The sequence below is a fragment of the Balaenoptera borealis genome (genome assembly GCF_965194805.1).
Source record: "Balaenoptera borealis genome assembly, chromosome: 20".
Lineage (NCBI taxonomy): Eukaryota > Metazoa > Chordata > Mammalia > Artiodactyla > Balaenopteridae > Balaenoptera > Balaenoptera borealis.
The window spans coordinates 24,020,563-24,043,766 of record NC_138879.1 but is presented as its reverse complement, the minus strand read 5'-3'; the positions used below and the strand labels follow the sequence as shown (position 1 = coordinate 24,043,766).

General features: G+C 52.6%; 1 long non-coding RNA gene across 1 annotated transcript; it reads right to left on the bottom strand.

The window, feature by feature from the left end:
* Positions 1-590: 590 nt before the first annotated feature.
* LOC309618578 lies at positions 591-23,204 on the bottom strand. The gene is made up of 2 exons (XR_014238529.1): positions 22,268-23,204; positions 591-5,857 (listed from the first exon to the last, which is right to left on the bottom strand). It is a non-coding gene; the product is annotated as an uncharacterized lncRNA (long non-coding RNA).

Sequence of the window (23,204 nt, the reverse complement as noted above, 5' to 3'; positions counted from 1 at the left end):
CCCCAGTTCCCCCTCCCCCAGCCCCTGTCAACCACCATTTTTCTTTCTGTTTCAATGAACTTGACTACTCTAGACATCTCATATGAATGGAATAATAAAGTATTTGCCTTTTGTGACCTGTTTGTTTCACTTAGCATAATGCCCTCAAGGTTCATCCATGTTGCAGCATGTGTCAGAATTTCTTTCCTTTTTAAGGCTGAATAAGATTCCATTGCATGTATATACCACATTTTGTTTATCCATTCATCTGTCAATGGACACTTTTGTTTATCCATTCATCTCTCACCTACATTTTACCTAATGTCCTTTTTCTGTTCCAGGATCCAATCCAGGATACCACATTGCATTTAATCATCATGTTTTCTCAGGCTCCTCTTAGTGATTACACTTTCTCAGACTGTTTTTTTTTTACTGACCTTGACAGTTTTGAGTAGTACCAGTCAGATATTTTGTATAATATCCCTCTATTAGGATTTTTCTGATGTTTTTCTCATGCTTCGACTGGAGTTATAGGTTTTCTGAAGGAAGACCACAGAGGTAAAGTGCCATTTTTATCACATCATATAAAGGGTGCATACAGTCAACATGAGTTATCACTGTTGATATTGACCTTGATCACCTGGTTGGGGCAGTGTTTGTCAGGTTTCTCTAAAATTACCCTTCTCATCCCTTTCCATACTGGACTGTTTGGACGGAAGTCACTATGCCCAGTCCACATTTAAGGAGTAAGAAGTTATGTCCACCTCCTTCAGAGGTAGCTATGTAAATTATTGGGGGTTCTTTTGCCTGGGAGGTTTGTTAATAATGGCTTTTACATTTTTTATAGTTTGGAAAAATTCAAAAGAAGATCTTGTGATATAAGAAAATAGTTTGAAATTCAGAGTCTACAAATAAAATTTTATAGGAACACAGTCGTGTTCACTCATTTACATATTGTCTAAGGCTACTTTCATGCTACAACAGCAGAGTTATCAGTTGCAACAGAGACTGTGTGACCTTCAACATCTAAAATATTTACTATCTGGCCCTTTACAGAAAAATTTTGCTGACCTATGCTCTAAGGTTTACAATAGGCATCTTTAACCTATCAGTTTTCCTTCACATAGTAACATTATATCACTTTATGTAAAAGTTAGAAACGTAAAATATTGGGTTGGCTAGAAAGCTCATTCAGGTTTTTTCATAAGATGTTACAGAAAAACCTGAACGAACATTCTGGCCAACCCGATAGTGTAGTCCCATTTCCCCTTCCAATTCTTTGTGTCATTGTTGTTATACATTTTATTTCTACATATGTTATAAACCCCACAGTACATTGTTATCCTTTTTGCTTTAATTAGTCAATTATGTTTAAACAATTTTTAAATGAGAAAAATATATTTTTTATTTATCTACATATTTCCCATTTCTAGTTCTATTCATTCCTTTGTGTAGATCCAAATTTTCATCTAGTATGTTCCTTCTGCCTGAAAAACTTTCTTTAATATTTTTTATTGTGTAGGTCAACTAATGATGAATTCTCCCACATTTTTGTGGGTGTGTGAAAAATTTCACTTTCATTTTAAGGATATTTTCATTGAGTTTAGAGACCTGTTGATAGTCCCTTTACCCCCACAACTTTAACGATTGTATTCTACTGTCTTCTGGATTGTATAGTCTCTGACAATAAGTCTATGATAATTTTATCTTTGTGCCTCAGTCTGTAATGTCCCTTTTACCATCTGACTTTTTAAAAGATTTTCTCATTGTCACAGATTTTCAGCAATTTGATTACAATGGACCTCCCTGTCTGTTTTGTGTCTTTATGGGAGGTGTTGTTTTTCTTGGATCTTTGGATTTCTAGCTTTTGTCAAATTTGGAAAAATTTTAGTCACTATTATTCTGTTTTCCCCTCTATTTCTGGACTTCAACTACAAGTATGTTAGAGCACTTGATAACCTCCCGTAGGTCACTGTGGTTCTCTTACATTTTCAGTGTGCTTCTTTTATTTCTCTCTGTGCTTCCTTTCAGAAATGTTCTGCTGATATGTCTTTATATATCTTCAAGTTTACTGATCTTTTCTTCTACAGTGTCTAATCTACTGTTAGTCTCATCCATTCAAAATACATTCAAAACACACTAAGATTTTATACTTTTCATCTCTAGGACTTCAATTTGTCAGTCTTATGGTTGTTTCTTTGAAGTAATGTGCCTTTATTCTCTTGGTGTTTTTAAGATTTTTCTGTTTTAAAAATCTCCCTTTAAAATATTTTAAGGTTTAAAATTTTTCAGCAGTTTAACTACAATGTGCGTAACTATAATTTTTTTGTAATTACCCTGTTCAGGTTGGTTCTTCTGTCACTTATAGAAAAATTTTGTCCAGTAATATTGATTCTGCCCCATTTTCTCTTTCCTCTCCTTTTTGGACTCCAGAAACATATATGTTAGACCTTTTCATTGTGTCACATATAACATTAATGTTATTTTCTGTGTTCTCCATCTTTGGTTTCTGTCTGTGCTTCAGTATAGGTATTTTCTACTGACCTGTTTTCCAATTCACTCATCTTCTCTCCTGCTCCATCTAATCCACCTTTAGATCTATGTAATAAATTCTTAATTTCAGTTATTGTATTTTTTCCATTCTAGGATTCCACTTGATTCTTTACTCTTTATTTATTCCAATTCTCTCATGAAAGTGTCTAGCTTTTTATCTGTTTTATAATACAGAGTAATCACGGTATTTTAAAACTGTCTGATAACTTCAATATCTGGATCTCCCGTGAAGCTGTATTTTCCAAGATCTGCTTTTATCTTAGGTTTCAGGCATTCATTAGTCAAGTTTTTTCACATACATGATCACAAACTCATAGAAAGATTACAAATACAGTACAAAGAAACTTTTTCCTGACTCATCTGAGAGTAAGTTGCCATCACCTCCCAAACACTTCAATGTGTAATTCTTATGAACAAGGACATCCTCCTAGATAACCACCATCAAATACCACCATCAAAATCAGGAAATTAACATTAGCACACTCCTGCCCTCTAATCCACAGACTCCATTCAACTTTCACCAGTGGTCCCAGTGATATCTTTATAGCAAAAGGATCCAGTACAGAAGCACATGTTACATTTGGTTCTCAGGTGTCTCCAGTCTCTTTCAATATGGAACAGTTCTTCCATCCTTTCTTCACTTTAAAGACACTTTTGCAGGTTATAGGCCAGTTGCTTTGTAGACTGTCTTAATTTGGGCTTGTCCAAAGCTTCCTCATGGTTAGATTCAGGTTATGTGTTTGTGCAAGAATATCACAGAAGTGATGCTGTGTCTCTCTCATTTCATCCTATCAGGTGACGCATGATTTTAATTTGTCTCATTACTGTTGACCTTCCCTTTGATCACTTGATTAAATTGGTGTCTGCCAGGCTTCTGCACTGTACCACTGTAAAGTTACTCTTTTTTTCCCCTTATAATTATTTTGTGGCGACATGCTTTGAAAATATGTAAATATCCCATTCCTCCACAAACTTTCTGTGTATTTATTTTTTTCTGTCAGTATGGAGTCTTGGGTTCCTATTTTATTCAATCAGTGATAATCCATTAATATAATTTACTTTAATGCTCAAATTATCCATATCCAGCCAATGGAAGTCCCTTCCAGATGGCTTCTGTATTCTTTTGAAGTCTCCATCATCCTTTGAGTAATAAAGACAGCTTTATTGAGGCATAATTTACATACCATACAATTCACTCACTTTAAGTGTAAAATTTAATGAGTTTTAGCATATCCACAGATATGTTACACCACCACCACAGTCAATTTTAAAACATTTTCATCATCTCAAAAGTAAACCTCATAACCCTTAGCTATCATCCCCGTATCCTCCCATCCCCACTTCAGCCCTTGGCAACCATTAATTAATCAACTTTGTGTCTCTGTACATTTGCCTATTCTGGATTTTCATATGAATGCAATCATACAATATGTGGTCTCTGTGACTGGCTTCTTTTACTTAGCATAATGTTTTAGAGGCTCATTCAAGTTGTAGCATGTATAAGTACCTCATTCCTTTTCATGGCTGACTAATACCCCATTGTACGGATATACCGCATTTCGTGGAACTGTTCATCAGTTGATGGGCATTGGGTTGTTTCCATCTTTTGGCTATTGTGAATAGTATTGCTATTAATATTCAGGTACAAGTTTTTGCGTGGACACATGTTTTCATTTCTCTTGGGTATACTTCCTAATGGAATTGCTGGGTCATATGGTAACTCTGTTTAATCATTTCTGAGTACTTTACTTTCTGGCACAAGATGATCCAGGCTTATCTTGTATTTTCCCCACCCCAGTTCTGTAATCAGCCATTTCTCCAAGGAGCCCCAGTTCCTTTTAGTGGACAGTGGTAGTTAGAAATTAAGACGTGGGGACTTCCCTGGTGGCACAGTGGATAAGACTCCATGCTCCCAACGCAGGGGCTGCGGTTCAATCCCTGGTCAGAGAACTAGATCCCACATGCATGACACAACTAAAGGAGCCGGCGAGCTGCAACTAAGACCTGGTGCAATTAAATAAATATTTTAAAAAATTCAAACTTGGGTGCTAGTTATGCTCATTAGTATTAAGATGTAACTGTTTCAGGCCCTCTCAGTGAATGAAGCTGTGAAATATATGTATGTATTCAACAGAAACATAAGTGTACATGCATTGACACATACATGCACAATATAAACATCTACATACACACACAGCAACTTTTATTTCTGTATCTATTTATTTTGAAAATCCTAAGTGCTCGCTCATACCTCCAATTCCAATCCACAGGGTTCATTCTAGTTTTTCCTTTTCCATGTTTACAACAGTTTTCACCAACAGTGAGAAACCTAGTCCATTCTCTCAACAAATTCCCTTATTGGGTCAGTCCTACTGTGGGTAACCAATATTCTGTTGCCACCGCTCGCCACCTCACACAGACCCCTGCTCAGCCCTCCTGGGCTCTGACACCCTGCCTCAGGCCACCCACACCACCCCTTCCCCCCACATGGATGCGCTTTTCACCCCACCAAGCTCTGACACCCTCCCAAGCTCCCCTGTGGACACCCTGCCCCACCCCTCTAGGGATGCCCTTCTCACCCCGTGACTCCACTTCCCGGTGCTTGGCCACCCTGGTCAGATGCCCTCTTCACCCCCTCAGGGTGCAGTCTGCCTTACTGAGCTCTACCCTACATGGACATCCTCCTTATCTTGACCAGGCTTCCGTCCTGCTTAGATGCTCTTGTTTCTCTGCTGCAGCTCGGACACTGGGCCAGTCTATCTGCCCACATGACTGAGCTTTGACTGATTCTCTCTGTTTCTTGTCTCTCTCTGTCTCTCTCTGTCTGTCTGCTCTGACTCTCCTCCATTGGAGACACCCCCCTTACTTCACCTGAGCTCCCAAACCGTGTGCTGGGCCACTGCATCCCTCCCCACCCCCCACCCCGGGGATGCCTACCTTGCTTGGCCCATCTAAAGGCTTCTGCACTGAACTGTTCTTGAAGGGAAGGGAACGAAAGGGAAGAGAAAATAAAAAGAACGAGTCGGGGAGGTGGGGGAGGAAGAAGAAGAGTAGGAGGAAGAGGAAGAGAGCTGCCTGGCAATATTTTGTTGAAAGGTGGACCTTGTATGTAACAGGTTGTAGAGGTTCTCATGGACATTGTCTCTTCCTCAGAGAATTTCATTTCCTTCTGGCAGCCAGACAAAGTACAGGTAAATCATCGTCTCGATGCAATGAAGCTGGTCTAGTTTGCCCTTATTTCTGGGTGTGGCCCTCTCCAGGGTCTCAGTTGGAAGCCAGTTTGAGCAGGCTGAGGGACGGATGGAAGCTCTTCCAAGAACTGCAGCTGGGAAGAGGAGGAGAGAGTCAAGGTGACCGGGGTTTCAGGAGTGGAGGAGGGGGAGAGACACTAGGGTGCATTTGCGGGCAGATGGGAAGGAGGCGGCCAAGTGGAAGGTGAGGGCAGCACCAGGAGAACAAGGGGTGGGGGGGCAGGAGGGTGGGCCCTTGGCTTGGGGAGGGTGGGCTTTGGACTCGAGGGGACACCGCCAGGTGCCCGCCAGGTGTACGGGAGGCCAGGTGGGACACGACCTGCATCTCTGCGCGGCTGCGGCTTCCTGGAGTAGCTGGAGATGAGGTCACTACAGAGGGGGCAGCCGTGGTGGGGAGAGGTGTGGAGAAGGAATGGGATGCAGTGGGGGGGCTGCGACTCAGTGAGGGGAGGGAGTTTAGTGGGGAGGAGGCTCAGTGAGGGGGAGGGGAGCTTGCTGGATGGAGGGAGCTCAATGAGAGGGAGGGGGCTGGGTAGGGAGGGGGCCTTTTCAAGCAGGAGGGGCCCAGAGGTCTCATTTCTTTGTCTAGACGGGGAGCACCTGAGAGCAGGGACTCTGTCCCTTCCCTTCTGACATTGCCCCCCCACCACCACCCCCTTCAGCGTGGGGAAGTGTGGAGGCGGCCGCTCTGCTCTGTCTTTTCCAGGGCTGGTGGAGAGCCACAGACTGTCTGCCTCATAGTGGGTGTGGGGAAGCGAGGGTCCTCCCCTTCCCTTCCCAGCTAAACCTTTTGCCCCTGGGGTCCTAGAGCAGGTCGGTGTCCTGGGTGGAGGGCGGCAGTGGGCGTAGGGAAGGGGCTGGGGGCTTGCTCTCCCCTTTCCTCCATGCACCACGGGGGCAGGCAGGGGGACGGCAGCCCCAGGCTGGCTTTGTTTCTCATTTTGCTCTTGGCTCTTCTGGTGGAAAAAGCGAAGCGCTCCCCTTGGTACAGCTGAGGTGGAGAGGGTGAGCCTGGCAGGGAGGCTGCCCTGGCAGGGAAGCTGAGGGGCAGGAGGGGCCTGGCTGGGGACAGACTGCCCACCCTTCAACCCCCTCTGCTTCTACGTGGCTCTCCAGGCCCAGGGCTAAGTCTTGAGTGTGAGGTGTAGGGGGCTGGGGCCTGGGAGGAGACAAGCACTGGGCTTGGGCTCAGCCTCAGGCCCATAGCACCCTCTCTCCCACGGCTGTTCCCAGAACAGTCTCCAAAGGGGGATATAAAGTCCCCCTGGAGTTCTAGAGGGAACCACTGGGAAGCTGTAGCAGGAGGGATTTGAGTCAGACTGGGACAGGCTTTCTCCCCACACAGGGGTTTTTCCTAAGGTAGAGGCAAGCTGCGTGCTCAGAGCATTTCCTGAACACCTGAGGATGTGGCGGCGGCCTTTCTGTACATTATCCATGTCACCTTCACAACCACCCCAAGGTCAGCATTAGCTGTCCCCATTTTACAAGTGAGGAACCTGAGGCTCCAAGAAGTCAAGAGTTGCAGAGTCTCGAAGTGGCCAAGGCAGGATTGGAACCCAAGTGTTTGGCTCGTTGGATGATGCTCTTGCCCCAACACTGGGAACACAGGAGAGCCCTCGTCTCCAGGGCCCGCAGCCCCCGAGCAGCTGCCTGGGGGGCTGCCTGCTCAGAGAAAGGGCTCCGGGATCCTGGCATCCCGAGGTGCTTCGGGCCGTGCCTCCATCGCAGCACAGCCCATGGTCTCTCCTGCTGTCCCCAGCCCCTCATTTGGCTGTGAGATGCCTGGGGGGATCTCCCCACATCCGTCCTCTCGTAGAGCTAGCACCACCCCCACTCCATTTTTCCTGCCACCCCATTCCCTGGCCCCGGCCTCCTCTCTCCAGCCTGATGGAAAGAGGAGCCCAGAGAGGAGCCCAACCACTTTCCCTCTGGAATCTGCTGCCTCGGCTCTCAGATGGAGAAACCATCTGGAGTGTATTATGGGCAGTGGAGAAAGCTGAGAGCAGGAAAATGTGAGTTGGCCCCAGCGGCGGCTCCTGTCTGCAGGAAGAGGGGGCTCAGTGCTCTCCAGGGGATGGGCCAGCAGCTGCCCTTACCTCCCCAGTCCCTGGAAGAGGCAGATAAGAGATGTGCAGGAGAGGGTGTCTGGGGAAGGCAGGGCCCAGGCCTCCGGACACCTCTGTAGAGCCCAGTTTGAAACTGCTGATCTTATCCACTTCCCATTTCACAGATGAGACTGAGGTCCAGAGAGGGATAGTGACTTCCCCAGGGTCACACAGCAAGTCATGAGGGAAAAGATTGGAATTAGAACACTTCCACATAAATGCACACACCAGTGGACATCAGAAGTCCCCGGAGTCAGGGTGGAGGACAAAAGTGGGAGCAAGGATGCAGGATCTAGGCTGGATGATCTCTCTCTTCCTCAGCTTCAAATGAGTGGAGCAAAGGAGCAAAGGCCAATGAGAACAGGAAGATATATATCCTTCATCCTTTTGGGGTCTTCATTCCCTTCCCACTCCTGCCCCACACGCCACCTGATCCTTGAGGCTGGCCTGGTCCTGGGGTCTGGACTTCTAGGCTCTTCCTCTGGCTCCCAGGAGCCCCCTCCCCCAAGCGGGGCCCCAGCTCCAGACGTGGCAGGGCGAGCAGGAGTGAGGTTTCTCCGCTCCCTCCCAAGTGCTGTGCTGGCGGCTCCCGAAATAAAAATCAAATGTGGGCTTGGCAGAGAGCGCGGGGTGGGATAAGCAGCAGCCGACAGCACTGGGCCTTCATTCTTTCCATTGTAACTTCGCCTCCTAACCTCTGGCATTTTAATTATTCTCCTACCCACTTGCTCTCCCTGGGCCAGAGGGTGAGCTCACCCTTTCCTCTAGCCTGAGAGGGGGCAGCTGCTGCCTGGACCCCCAGGCTGCTCCCGGGAAGCTCGGTGGGGCCAGGCTTGCTGCTCCCTCCTGCTTCTGCCGTCCCTGAAGGGGCGGCCAGCCTGGCACCTAAGGTTCCATGGGTGAATCATTAAGTCTTCACACCCACTGCCCCACTTAACGGTGGCCACTGTCTTAAGCTGAGGCATCACCGGCTCAGCACACGCAGCCATGCTCAGTGTGTACAGAGCAGGGCCTAGGACCTGGGCTGGTGGCTCCTGGTCCTGCACTCTTTCCAAACCCAGGAAAAGGGCAAGAACAGCTCAGGCTTCATCATTTGCCTCATCTCCCAGAATGTCCAAATTTTCCCCAACGGTAATTGATTTAAAGCATTAGTTTGACATTAAAACATACAAGCGGGACTTCCCTGGTGGCACAGTGGTTAAGAATCCACCTGCCAATGCAGGGGACACGGGTTCGAGCCCTGGTCCGGGAAGATCCCACATGCCGCGGAGCAACTAAGCCTGTGCGCCACAACTACTGAGCCTGTGCTCTAGAGCCCGCGAGCCACAACTACTGAAGACTGCATGCCTAGAGCCCGTGCTCCACGACAAGAGAAGCCACCGCAGTGAGAAGCCCATGCACCACAATGAAGAGTAGCCCCCGCTCACTGCAACTAGAGAAAGCCCGTGTGCAGCAACGAAGACCCAATGCAACCAAAAATAAATAAATAAATAAAATTTAAAAAAAAAACATACAAGGACATAGTATAGGGTAAGAAGTAAAATGTCTATGAATTTTTAAGGTAGAAAACAAGATCTCAAAGATCTCCACTTGAAGCTGTCTGTAGACACCAGGCAGCAGTATCTTATCCCTGGGCCTGGCCATGAACTGGGGTGAGATGCTGGTCATACCTATTAGTGGCATCTGTTTGGACCCCAGGCTGCCACTGAAGATGCTGGTGGGTGCCGGTAGGCAGCCTTGGCCCACCCTGGGAGGCAGAGGCCTTCTCCTACCTCCGGGCCTAGAGCTGGAGCTCTCTGCTGATTCTGTGTGTCTCCTGGGCAGGCCAACTTCCACAAGGCAAGCAGCACAGGTGGGGGGCAGCCTCAACTCTGACCCCAGAGCCAGCACCCCAGCAACCTTAACCAAGGCCTCCTGCTCCATCCCCAAGTCCTGGAACCTCTCCCACCTCATGGCCTTCAGAGGCCTAGCCCGGCGGGGGGCGGGGGGGGGGGGTGCAGGGAGGCAGCCCTCGGTCTTCTTCCTTCTTGCCCTGTAAGTCTCCCCTGAATGAACTTTCCATCTATGCAACTATGCCTGCGCAAGGCCTCGTGGGCAGTTACAGTCTCCACTCTAGTGGAGCTTCCAGAAGTAGAGTGATGCGCTAGTCAATGCGATGAGTTCTTTGATGGGGGAAAGTAAGGCTCTGGCAGCCCCTGGAAGGGGATTTCTGACCCAAGCTCAGGAGAAGGGCATCAGGGAAGACTTCCCAGAGTCCTGTGACGACCAGGATGAGAGGGAAGTTGTAACTAGAAGTTTCAAGCAGAGGGAACAGCACCTGCAAAGGGGCCAGTCGTGAGAGCAAGCCGAGTGCAGGGCTCACAGGAGTGTAGACGCTGCGAGGGGTCGGGTCATGGATGGGGAACTGCCGGAGTACTTGGAGTGAAGAGGGGGTAGGACGACATGACCAAACTTGTGGTTTAGGAAGATTTCCAGGCGAAGTGTGGAGGATTGGTTGGAAAGTGATCAGATTGGAGGTGGGGTGGTGAATAAGAGGCCGCCACAGAGGTCCAGGTGGGAAGTGACAGTAGCCGGTGGCAGTGGCATGGAAAGAGATGGCTGGATTGACCGATTTGAGAGCAGAAGTCACAGGACTTGGTGACCAACTGGCAGAAGGATAAGAGTTGGTTCGCACATCTGGCTGGGTGGTTTACTGTTGAACATGGTGACCATGAAATACCTGTTGGGATCCAAGGGGAACGCCCACTAGGGCCCCTGGAGAAAGTGTGCAGAGAAGAGGCCAGGCCCAAACCCGAGGGGAGATGCAGAAGGCAGAGCCTACAAAGGAGCTGGAGAAGGAGTAACCAGAGAGGTAGGAGGGAAATCAGGAGAGTAAGGGGTCGCCAAAGCCCCCAAGAGGCTTCCTAAAGGAAGCATGGCCAACAGCTTCAGTGGTCACAGAGATGAGGTGGGATGAGACCTGAGAAGGGACGTGTGGTCTAGGGACCAAGAGGCTTTTGGTCCCTCACCCATCTCTGTCCTGTCTCCCCTCTCTCTGTCCCCCAGCCTCCCCCGTCTCTGATCACCAGCCTCCCCCAGCCTCAGTGCCCCCTCAACCCTTCCCCACATGCCTTCCTTCACCTCACTCTTTCTCTCTGACCAGAAGAAGGCCCAACATCCTTCTAAGGGAACCTTCATGTCACCCCAACCCCCCTTGGGTTTTGTTGTCCTTCCTGGCTCCAGAAATCACACCCCACCGCCAAAAACAACCACCATCACATATACTTCTCACCAGAGGATCACCCAGAGCTCTTAGAAGCTGGGGCAGAGAGGAGCACACATCTCCAGCTGGCCGCTGGGGCAGCTCACTGCCTCTTCTGATTGAGCCCCCATGGGGTGCCAAGCTCCAGGACGGCTCCAGGCAAGCCTGACCCCCAGGCCTTATGGTCTAAAGCAGAGAGAAGCGATGACCCTGGCCAACTTATGCAGTGACAGGACAGGTACAGAGAACAAGCTATGTTAAATCCAGCGGAGAGATCCAAGCGGGTTTCATGGAGGAGGTGACTCTGGGTAGGACCTTGAAAGACTAGCAGGATTTGGTCAAGTGGCAATGGGAGCCAAAGGGATTGCAGGAGGAGGGAATGTAAGGGGTGCCCAACATTCGGGTGGCAGCCAATAGCTCAGGGTGGCTGGTGGCCCCAAACAGTAGGCCCAGAGGGGGCAGGAGGCTGCAAGGTGAAGGGGCCCAGAATGCCAAGGAAAAAGACCTCATACTTTGTCCACTGCTGCCTCGTGATCCAGGGCTTTCCGATCAGACACAGTTTCCCTGTTCGTTCATTCATTCATTTGGGAAATATTTATTGAGCTCCTACTCTGTGCTAAGCAAGTGCTGAAGATGCTTCGAGGGACAGGATAAAGTCTCTGCCATCACAGAGCTTAAGTACCAGGAAGAAACACAGACTATAAAGTTGTAAACAAATAAAGGCTAAAAATTAAGATCATGATAGAGGTTGAAAAGAAAACAATGACTGGTCACTCTGAAAGGGGAGCCTGTGTCCTGCCTCCCCTCAGACTGAGGGCTCCCAAGGGCAGAACCTGTGTCTCCGCCATCAGACTGGGAGCCCAGCACCTCTGGGGAAGGACAGAGGATGGAGCATCTGGGAGCAAGAGCTGACGTGGCTCAGAAAACTCCCAGGAATGGCTGCTTCCCCAGCCCAAGGACCCTCCAGCAGGGACCGGCCATCATCACTTCCCTCAACCATCAGCTGCTTCTGGAGCCTGGTGGTGTGAGGAGGGCTGGGACCCATGACCTGGAGCCCCAGGCCTTGGAGGAGACTGCAAACCACCGCCTGCTGCTGGACGAGGTGGGTACAGAGGGGTCTGTGAGGGCCTCCGCGGGGGACCCAGGGAGAGAGGGCAGAGGATTCTCAGAAAGGACCCTCTTCCCAGGCAGGCCCAAGTGGGAGGGCTTCCTTCTCCTCCCCATCCAACCCCCACCCCATTAAACCCTTAAATTAACCTCAGCCCCACCCGGAGCTGGAAAGAGTGCCCCAAAATAAATCCTAAATTACATGCTGCCTGGGGGCAACCACAACTCTCCTTCCTCCCTCTCCAGCAAGTAGACCCGCCCTACCCAATTCTGGGGGGCCTCCCCCCCAATGGGCTATTTATACAGCTCCCCACTTTGCTGTCTGGCCTCCTTGTCCTTGGGTGAGGCCCAAGCAGGCTACACTGCTCTCCCGGGAGGTGGAAGCCGGTAGGGAGGCTGTGAGATTCTCCAGGCCTGACAGGACCATGGGGATATAATTTGTAGTCCAAATCAGGGTGCTTTGGGGCGCTGCTAAGAACTACACCTAAGCAGCGGCATAGATCTGTCCTGTCCTGTGTACGCCGGGCATCTGGTCACCAGAAATGCAGCCCAGGCTCCAGCCTCCTAGAGCACTGCCTTCCCAGGGATGAGAGAGAGCGAGAGGGAGAGCGAGAGAGTGATTAAGAGAGAGAGATTGATAGAGAGAGAGAGAGAGAGAGACAGCAAGCACTGCCTTTACCCCCTGGTTGCCTAGGGGAGCAGTTCTAAATACAGGGCACCCCCCATACACACCACCTGACAAGGGCAAGAGTGGTTCCGGCTCCGAGGACCCCAGACATAGAGGGGGTCTGGGGGAGGGCCTGGGCCAAGAAAGGGGGGAGCTGGACATGGCTCTTTGGAGACCATGGGCTTAGGACAAGGACTTCCCTGGACAAAGCCACCGTCCACACTGGGAACCTGGCTCCAGACACTGGGACTGCTCCCCTCAAGGGGTAGAGATGGGAGGGGAGGGAAGAGGCAAGAGAGAAGACAGTGGGAGAGAGAGACGTGCGCACCGAGATGGATAATGACAGAGGAAGGGAGGGGAGCTCCTGGAGCCCCGTCTCTACCGCGTGGCACCCGTGGGCCTGGACGTCTACCCACTGGCCACTGCCCCCGGCTCCTCGGCCCCTCTCCCCTGCTCTCCAGGGGGATGGGTGAAGGGCCTGCTGCCGGCCTCAGGAGGGGGGACTCTCATCCTGCTCCTCCACGCCCCCCATGTCCCCTCTCCTCTGCCCCTGGGAGGCTGCTCCACTCCCCCAGAGACCCAGCCTTTACCGGCCCCTCAGGGAGGCACTGCTGGGGCTGAGGCTCCTCCCCTCGCCTCAGCTGCCCTGTGGAGGTGGGCAGCAGTGAGTCCAGAGAGAGGGCAGAGAAATAAGTGTCCCCTCCGCACTTGGACACAGCCCCAGAGGAGGTGGGGGGACAGGAGCTGAGAGGAAGGAGGTAGGGAAGTCGGGGAGGAAATGGAGAGGCTGGGAGAGCCTGGAAAGGAGCTGGCTTCAGGCCTGGGTCTCAGGAGGAGGGAGCGTAATGGTCCAGGGATTGAGCGGAGTGGTCTTGCTGTCTGGAGGACCATGGACACATCCAAGTTCACATCTCACGCGGGTGATTTAGGGGATAGGGCTCACCCTCTCCGGGCTTTACCGACAGGTTGTGAAGAGGGAACAGGACAGCACGCGATGAGCTGACTGAGCCCCAGTCACCGCCGAGGGGATATTTTCATTCACAAGGAAAGTGGGTGTCGACAACCTGGGGGAGCAGCGGGCTGGGGTTGCTGCCTGAGGGGGGCGAGGACCTGGGGGGTCCAGAGGTGCCCAGGCATACCTGACCGGGGCTCCAACAGCCCTCCTGCGAGGTGGCAACTTGTCTCCCTATTAAACTTGATTATCCGTCTGTGCGCCAGGTCCCCACGACCCCCACCTGCCCAGAGAACGCTGTTTATGGGGCCTGAGGCTCAGACCTGTCATTTAGCTGGAGGAGGCAACACAAGCCACAGTGAGCCTTATGTGGAGAAGCATTGCCCAACTCGCGCCGGCACCAGCCCAGACACTTAGTGCCCTGTTTACCCTGGCATGGGCAGCTGGCACAGGTGGGGCTCTCCAGGGAGCTCCAGAGGCCCAGCCAGCAGACCTTCCTGGAGGCCAAAGAGGAGGTCAGGACAGCAGCTCTGTGGAGCTGAGGGAGGGGTGCACGGAGAGGCACCTAGCCCAGCTGCACACCTGGCCCTCGCGCTGCAGCCCGCAAGGTGCCGGCCACCCCCCACCCCCAATCCCAAGCTCAGTGGCCTCTCAGCTGCCCCGCAAGAGGAGAAGAGGAAATCACACGGGCCAGGCCCAGCAGGGGAAACTGCAGCTCTGATGGTTCTGGAAACTCCCCAGAAGCGCCCCCAGGAAGTGGGGGGGTGGCTGGAAGAGGTGAAGGAAGCCCCAGGACTCCGGAGCCCTGGCCGAGTGTGCCTGACACTTCTTGACTCCCCAGGTCCCAGGGACCCACCCTCAGCACTGAAAGGCACACATGGCTTCCCTCAGGTGTGCACCATCGCAACCCCCTGCTCCGCGTCCCCGTCCAGCCCGCCAATACTACACAGATGCTGTCTCCACATTCTTTCTCTATCAGACAGACCACAGGGACCATGTCCCCACAGCCTGCCACGCCCAGCATGCACATAACCTTCTAATACCCAGCTCATAACACAGCTTATAGGAGTCAGACACAAAGATGCTCACCCCAAGATACCCCTCCCCATGTGTAACCCACATCCCGAAATGAGGATACACACACACAGACGCGTCCTCTGTACCCTCCTTCCAGCTGCAACCACCCACACCAAGCGAAACTGAGGGGTTCTGATGCTTCAGTCCTGAGCTTCTCCCTGCCCGCATCTCCGTCCCCCTGACCCCCTCTGTCTGTCCCCCTCCGCACTTGCTGCCCCCCACCTTCAGCTTCTCTCTCTCCAGGAGATGGGCGACCCCCTAGCTGGGCCCCTTGCTCTGAAGCCTCATCTCTCCTCTCCCCCTCTGGAAATGAGGGCTGCACATCTGGGCAGCTCCCGGCAGCTACCTCTCCACCGGCCCGCAGGCTTCAGGGGGCTGGGGGCTCCAGAAGAAGGGGAGCCGCAGCTGGCAGTTGCTCGGGGGGGGCCCTCCCTTCCCTCTGCTCACCACCCCCCACAATGGATCGCCTACCCCTCCCCGTTCCAGGCTGAGTCATCCCTACATCTGGAGCTTCAGCACATCTGGAAGAGCTACAGCCTGTGCAGGCAGCTCCACGTGGACACCCCTCCCCCATATTGCAACTCATCCCCACCCCTCCTAGCAGCTGGGTTCCGGCCCCTCAACCCCACCTGGGCCAGGTGCCTGGTCACCTAGCAGGCAGGCGGGCACACCAGCGCCAGCCTCTGAGATGGACATCCAACGACCTCAGGGCCTCTCCCCGGTAGCAGTAACCACAGCTACTCGGTGCCCACCCCCTGAGCAGGCCGGGCAACACTGGCCTTGGGGGAGGCCAGGCCCTGGTCTGGGGGAGGCAGGCGAACCGAGCACTGAGCCGGCAGAGGGAGTTTATCCTGGCACCCGGCCCTGAAGCCAAACATCCTTCGCTAACCTCGCAGACACATCAAAGCTGACCAGGAAGGGGCCCTTCAGCAGAGGAAACCTGCAGTCCTGGCAGCCTGACAGCCTGGCTCTGGGCACTGGACCACCCTGTGTCCCACTCGGCAGCCCAGGCTCAGGTTGGGCACAGCAGCCCTGGGGGGGTGGGCAGAAGGGGACACTTCTACCCCATCCCTCTCCGCTACCAACCTGCCTCCCCACCTCAGCGCTGCAGAGAGGGTGGTGATTTGCCCTGGGGAGGGTGGCACAGCTGGCACCAGGACTTAGCTTTGGTCCCTACAACAGGGTTCCCTCTCAAACTTGCCCCCTCCCACCCTCTAGGCAGGAGAGGCTGACGGAGGGGCTCACTTTTTCTGTGCCTCAGCCTGGAAGAGGAGTGGATGCTGAATTGCAGGGGCACCAACTTCACCCCCCAGGCTGGCTTGTTCAGGAAAGGACCCCTCCAGGTAGATGAGGGAGGATGGAGAGGGCAGGGGGCTTAGGGGCTGGGAGAAGAACGGAGCTTCAGAAGATAGAAGCTGAAGCGGAGTCGGAAGAGGAGAGCTGGGCTGCAAGCCACGGGCCTCTCTCCAGGGACAGCAGGGGCCGAGGAGGAAGAGGGGCTGTGAGGTGCTAACAAGGGAGGAAGGAAGTGCTAACAGGGCCACTGGGGTGAGGGGGACCCTGAAGGCAGCCCACTAAAGGCTGGCCTGGGGATAAGGAAGCTGGGGGTTGCTGAGAGAGGGCTGCCACATCCCCACAGGAAGCTGGGTGGTGTGCATACACGTATGTACACACATGCAGACACACACTGCATGCGCCCACCCACGCGTGCATGCACACTGACTCTAGCCAAGTCTGTCCTCGGCTGGGGGCCAGATGATGTGGCTGCTTAGAGGAGCTATGATTTGCGGAAGAATGTGATCTCTGCCCACCTCGCTTCCCCGCCCCTCTGCTCACACTCATTCTTTGCCTAACGCCCAGGTCCCTAATTGGTGAACAGTTTCAAGGATGTCCCAAGCTGTGCTTTCTCTGCATTTTAGTCTGAGTCCCCAGACCCTTTAGAAGCCCTCCCCTCAATATGCCCAGCCCACAGAGGGGCTATCCTTTCCAATGGCAGCCCTGAACCCCCAGCTTGTTTGGGACTGGGAAGTTCTTCTGAAGTCTAACCACAGTCCCCTGTAACATTTGGATCTGAGCAGAGGCACCCACAAGCGGGGTGCAGAAGAGCCCTCTTTCAAGGGGCCAACAAGAGCAGAGCTACAAAGTGGGGGCCCTAGGGGTTCCTCAACCCCTTTCTTTTCTCTAACTACAGGGTCCTATCTCTAAGAGCCAACATCGAGGGTGGGGGTGGGAGAGGGGCTGTAGGGGGGGAGGGGCAGGGAAGACTTGGGGAGAAGGAGCCCCAGAAGCAGGGGACCAGGGCTGGGGGGCTCTGAAGACCCTTAACCTGAGTTAAGCCCCTCCCATCTGAGTCTTAGTGGCTGTGCTCCATCTGCCACCCCAGACAGCCAAAGCTCGTTAGCTCAGCCTTCCCCCTGACTCCCCACCACCTACCTCCTAGAGGTGTTTCCCCTCCCACCCCTGGCTGTGCCCCGGAAACCTACACTTTGGAAGGATAATGGCTCCCAAATGCCGTTTTTGTCTCTGCTAAGACTCCGGGAAGGTGAGCATTAGTTGAGCTCCTCCAACCCACTCATTAGGATAATAAGCTCCCTGCACACCGTTAATTGTCAGGTGGCGTGCCCCCCTCCATCCTCCTGGCTCACGGGTTTGTGGCTCAGCCCGGGGGTCAGTTCAAGCCATTATCTCCCCACACCCACACCCATCACCTCGAGAATGAGTGACAGGCCGGTGGGCTTCAGTTTTCAAAGAGATGCTGGGAAGGAGACTCAGACCCTGGTCTCATGGCCAGGAATTCCTACTGGCCACCCAGCGTGCATCTGCCTCTCTTGGAAGGCGGACAGTGAGCCAAGCGTGCCTCGCAGCATGTCCCGCAGGAGGTGCTCAATCCCTGGGGTGCCGTCTCACCCACACAGGGGGGTGTGTACACTTGGGGAGGAAACAGGAAGCAGAAGAGGTGGATTCCCCAAACCACACAGCCCGTGGAAACGGGGAGCCCGGTCAAGTCTGGAACAACCCCCCTAACCGAGAGCCCCCCACCAATGACTCTGAGAATTCATTCCCCATCCCCTGGGAGAAATCTGGCCCCTGAGCAGCCAGTGTTTACTTGGAACAAAGCACCATGGGAAATGAAAGCTGAATCAGAACTGGGCGGGCCCCTGCAGCCTGGTGGGAACATTAGGGCATGTACACACATCTTTGAGCGAGAATGGCCACGGGCATCAGAGAGGCCCAGAGAAAAGGCTTGGGTGGGGGTGAGCAGGGAGGGGACCATCACTTCTTGCAGGAGAATCCAAGTCCAGGAAGCCTTTCTGGAGGAGGTGGTATTTGAGCTGAACCTTGAAGGATGGATCGGAATTTGTTAGGTTGCAGGGAGGGCATGGGGCAGGTGTGCAAGGTGCAGAGGAAAGGAGGGAAGCAGAAAGGGCTGGGCGTGTGGCTGGAGAGAACATAGGACAGGGAGAGCGAGCACACCATGAGGACAGGTGAAGGACCCAAGGTCCCATCTCAGGTGAAGGTCTCCCTGAGATGGAACTTTATTCAGGCAGAAGTGGGGAGCTTCTGGAAGTTAGGGAATAAGAGGGTGACATGCCCCCACAGGGGCAAGGAGGAGACCAGGCTGGAGGCCTTGAGGACAGCCCTGATGGCCCTGGGGAGCCACACTGGATGGGGGCAGTCAGTGGCAGGGGGACAACTGTGAATGAGCACATCACACCCCCATGAGGGCGAGGGGGGCAGCCACTGTGAGGCCAGCCCAGGCAGTGCTCAGCGGGAGTTGGGGGAGCAGAAGTGGGGGACAAGCCAGGAAGAGAGGGAACTGCTCAAATCTCTGGACCCAGCACCACTGCCGTATCCGGTCCCCTGTGGCCCTCTAGGAGTAGTCCACACAAGGTCATCCTCTGAGCTTGGTCACCCATCCCACTGCCTCAGACCTGGCCCTTGGGTGGGGCCCAAAGCACTTAATGGACAGCAGAGGGGGCTAGCGAGCAGGGCATCTGGGGGAAATTGGAGCTGGACTTTGGGTGGCCCATCCAGAAGGGCTGAGAACAATTCTCAGAGGGAAGCAAGACCGTTAATCCTTGGCACCTCATTCTCTGCCTCCATGTGAAATAAGGAGAAAAAGCTTTGGGCCCCTTTCCTCTGCCAGGACTGAAACATTTATTGCTTATTATTATTTTCTGTGTGTGTGTGTTTTTTTTTATTGAAGTATAGTTAATTTACAATTTTGTGTTAGTTTCAAGTGTACAGCAAAGTGATTCATATATATTCTTTTTCAGATTCTTTTCCATTATAGGTTATTACAAGATATTGAGTAGTTCCCCGTGCTATACAGTAGGTCCTTGTTGTTTGCCTATTTTATATATAGTAGCATGTATGTGTTAATCCCAAACTCCTATTTATCTCTCCCCCCACCCCCACTATTCCCTTTGGTAACCATGTTTGTTTTCTATGTCTGTGAGGCTATTTTTGTTTTGTAAATAAGTTCACTTGTATCAATTTTTTAGACATATAAGTGATATCATATGATATTTATATTTCTCTGTCTGACTTAATACGATAACATCTAGGTCCATCCATGTTGTTGCAAATGGCATTAGTTCATTCTTTTTTATGGCTGAGTAATATTCCACTCTGTGTGTGTGTGTTTTTGTGTGTGTGTGTGTGTGTGTGTATACACACCACATCTTCTTTATCCATTCATCTGTTGATGGACATTTAGGTTACTTCCATGTCTTGGCTATTGTAGCTTATTATTATTAAGGTAATATTTATTTACCATTACTGTATGCCAGACACTGAGCCGCTTATTTCATCTTCACAATGACCCTAAGTGACAAGGGAGGTACTGTTATCCACCCCCGCACCCCCTTCACAGATGAGTTTAGAAAGGCACAAAGAAGTTTGGTTTCTTGACTAAGATCACCCAGCACACCATAGCAAGTGGCACACTTACTAATACAACCTAACACTGTCCCTGCAGACAGAGAGCCAGCTTACAGCAGAACATCCTGGGGACTTTGGAAAGAAAGATCCCAGCCCAGCACCATAAGTCATTCATGGGTATCAGTGTCCACCACAGTATGGCAGGGAGGGGGCTGAGAGGAACAGAACTCAGCCTGGCTCTTGCACCTTACCCAGGGCTTGGCCCCCAGGCCTGGGCTGAGCCAGGCTGCACAAGGCCTCCCACCGCAGCTCCCAGTGAGGGGTTCCTCCATCCCAAGCAGCAGCTCCCCAGGCCCGACATGTGTGCCGCCTCTGAGGCTGCCACTGGGTGTGGGGTCTTAAGACCTGCGTGGTTTGGTCTTGACTCAGCTCCAGTGTCCCCCTGTGACTTGGCCTTTCTGCCCCTCTGGGCTCCAGCTGGCTTCTCTGAGAAGAGAGCGGGTGGACCAGCTGACCTCCGAGGTCCTTCCAGCTGGGCCCTTGTAGGGCACACAATCAGCTCCTTCTTTATGGAATGGGCCAGGGAGGCTTGAGCCAGTATGAAGACATTTCAACTTTGCTGCTTTTGGGAAACCCCAGATGGCATCTGGAGTGGAATCTAGAAGGACCCACTGACTGCATGAGGTCTCTGGGCCTCCCTGCCCCCATGTCCCTGTATGTCTGAGCATACATGTACATGCGTGCACACACTGCCCACCCACTGCCAGACTGAGTGTTGAACAGATGTTGTCCTTGTCCAGGACCCTCCTGCCTCTAGACAAGAACAGGCCCGGGTCTCCTCAGTCTGGGGCCCCTCTGTGCCCTCACCCCCACCCGACCTCACCCACCAGGAATGCTGGGGCCCTGGGAGCCATGGTGGACGCTGACAACAGCACTTGGTGTTCTTGGCCTGAGCTGGGACTGCCCACCTCCCATCTGCAGGAAGGAGCACAGAAAGGAAGTCTGATGTCATGAAAAAAACTGGGGATCCAGAGGCAGATTCCAGAGGCCCTCTGGACTCTGCCCAGGAGCCTCATTTTCCCACTGGGGAGATGTGGGGCAAGGGGTAGAGTAGCTATTCTCCTGTGACATTTTAGGGATGTGGGTAGGGTTGCCGGATTTAACAAATAAAAATACAGGACACCCAGTTAACTTAGAATTTCAGATAAACAACAAATACATTTTAGTATAAGTATGCCCCAAATATTGCATGGGACATATTTATTTATACTAAAAAGTTATTCATTGTTTATCTGAAATTCAGATTTAACTAGGCATCCGGTATTTTGTCTGGCAACCCTACATCTGTGTCGGTGGACGCCAGAAGGAAGCAACGCCATCCCCTCCTGCCCTCCTCCGGCTCCTCCTCAGGGCACCAACCTGCCTGGTCCCTTCACCTCTTCAGCCTCCCTCGTCTACCTCTCAAGCTCCTCCATGCCCTTCTCAGCACCCTCATTCCGCTCCCTAGGATACCCTCCTCCCCTAAGCTCACCCATCTTCCTCTCCCCTAAGGGCCACACCTCCGCAGGGCTCCAGGCCTGGGCAGAGAGGCAGGAGATTAGGGGTGTCTCAGGTCTTGGGTGTTGGTGCAGCAGGGCCCTGGAATCCCAAGTTAGCAACAAGTTCACTAAGGAAGCAGCGGCGTGGGTGCTGCTAGGAGAAAGCTCCAGTACTCTCTGGACTAGGTCCACCTTGGCAGAGGGATGGGCTAGGTCCAGAGCCAACTGCTGGGGGAGGAGGAAAGACGTGCCGTGCCCCCCCCCAATTCCTTTCAACAAGATCAGTCACCAGGAACTTCAAATAGAGAGGGCATTCTCTGGGGCCAGACCCCCAATTCAGCTTGGATCAGGAAACTGGAAGATTCTGTCCTTAGGAGCCAAGAGATAATGAGAAACAGAGACAGAGAGAGAGAGAGAGTCCAGGAGATTTGGTGAGAAACAGACACAGAGACAGGGAGACACAGGACCAAACCAGAGACAAGGGAAATGGAAACAGAGACAGAAAAACAGACACCTCCACTGAGACAGACAGAGATTAACAACGAGGAGAAACAGAGATGGGAAAACAGGGAACACGTAGAAATGAAGAGAAAATGCATGGACACAGAGACGGGGAGAAACTGAAACAGGAAAACAGAGACTGGGAGAAATGGGGCGGACCAAGGAGAGGTTAAACATAAGACCGGGAAAACACGACTGGGAGAGATGAGAAACAGAGATAAGGAGAAAGCGGTGAGAGAAAAAAGAAAAAGAAGCCAAAGGACGACGGCTGTCCTTTCCTACTAGGTTGGGGCTAGTTTTCAGTGGCAAAGTCAGATTTGAGACGCAGCAGGAGACTTCTAAATACCTAAGAACTGATCCTCTCCTGGACCCCTCCCCCTTTCCCCAGGTCTGGGAGCAGCACCCCACCCACCATCTCCTTTTCGCCCCCGTCCTCAGGGGTCCGGGCTCCATCTCTCCAACTCCCACAAGGTCTCCTTACGTCTCATCTGTGTTTGGGCGTCTGGCTCTCACCCTCCGCGTATCGCCCACCGAGACGGCCTCCCACCGCACACTCCAGCCGGGTCCCCCCGGAGGGAGCCCAGGGAGACCCAGCCCCAGGTCCCAGCCCCGCGCTGCCCGGCTCCGGGGGGAAGCCCGCGTTGAGCGATGCTGCCACCTGCCGGCCGGATCCGGGAAGCACAGCACGCCTCCGGGGCGGGGCGCGGCCGCCGCTGGTCTGAATCCAGCCCCTCCCGGCCGGGACCGCGTCCGCGGGGTCTCTCCAGAAATCTGGATGGGCCTGCTCGCACGCGCCCCAGCTCGCCTGGCTGCCGCTCGGCCCCAGCTGCGGACTGAGGCACTAGTCTCTGAATCCTGGGGCCTTAATTTCCACTGTAGTCAAATGGAGGAAGTGTACCAACACCTCCTCCCAGGATTTCAGGGAGGGTGGGGGCGGGGTACGAATGTACTAGTGATCTACTCTAGGTTCTCCTGACCCAGAAATCAATCAGGCCGTCCCTCCCTCCCTTCTTGGCCAAAAAAAAAAAAAAAAAAGTGACACCTCCCTCCGTTGTAATCCCCTCAATCCACTCCAGGGCCTTCGCTTCCTCTCTCCCTCAACCTCTGCCCCGCAGAAGTCCATGTGGGTAGGGACTTCCAGTGGTCCAGCTCCCTCTGCCTGCATCCTCTCTCCATCTGGTAGGCGCAGCAGTCCCTCTCAAGCTTGGGATCACTTAGAGGGTGGAGCAGTTGAGGGTTGGGAAGGGGTAGCTCAGCAGTCTTAAACTGACACCACAATATTTTTTAATCAGATAATCTCTTCTACCTCCCATTTCCCAAAACCCAACCCACACTTCTTTCCCTCCCTT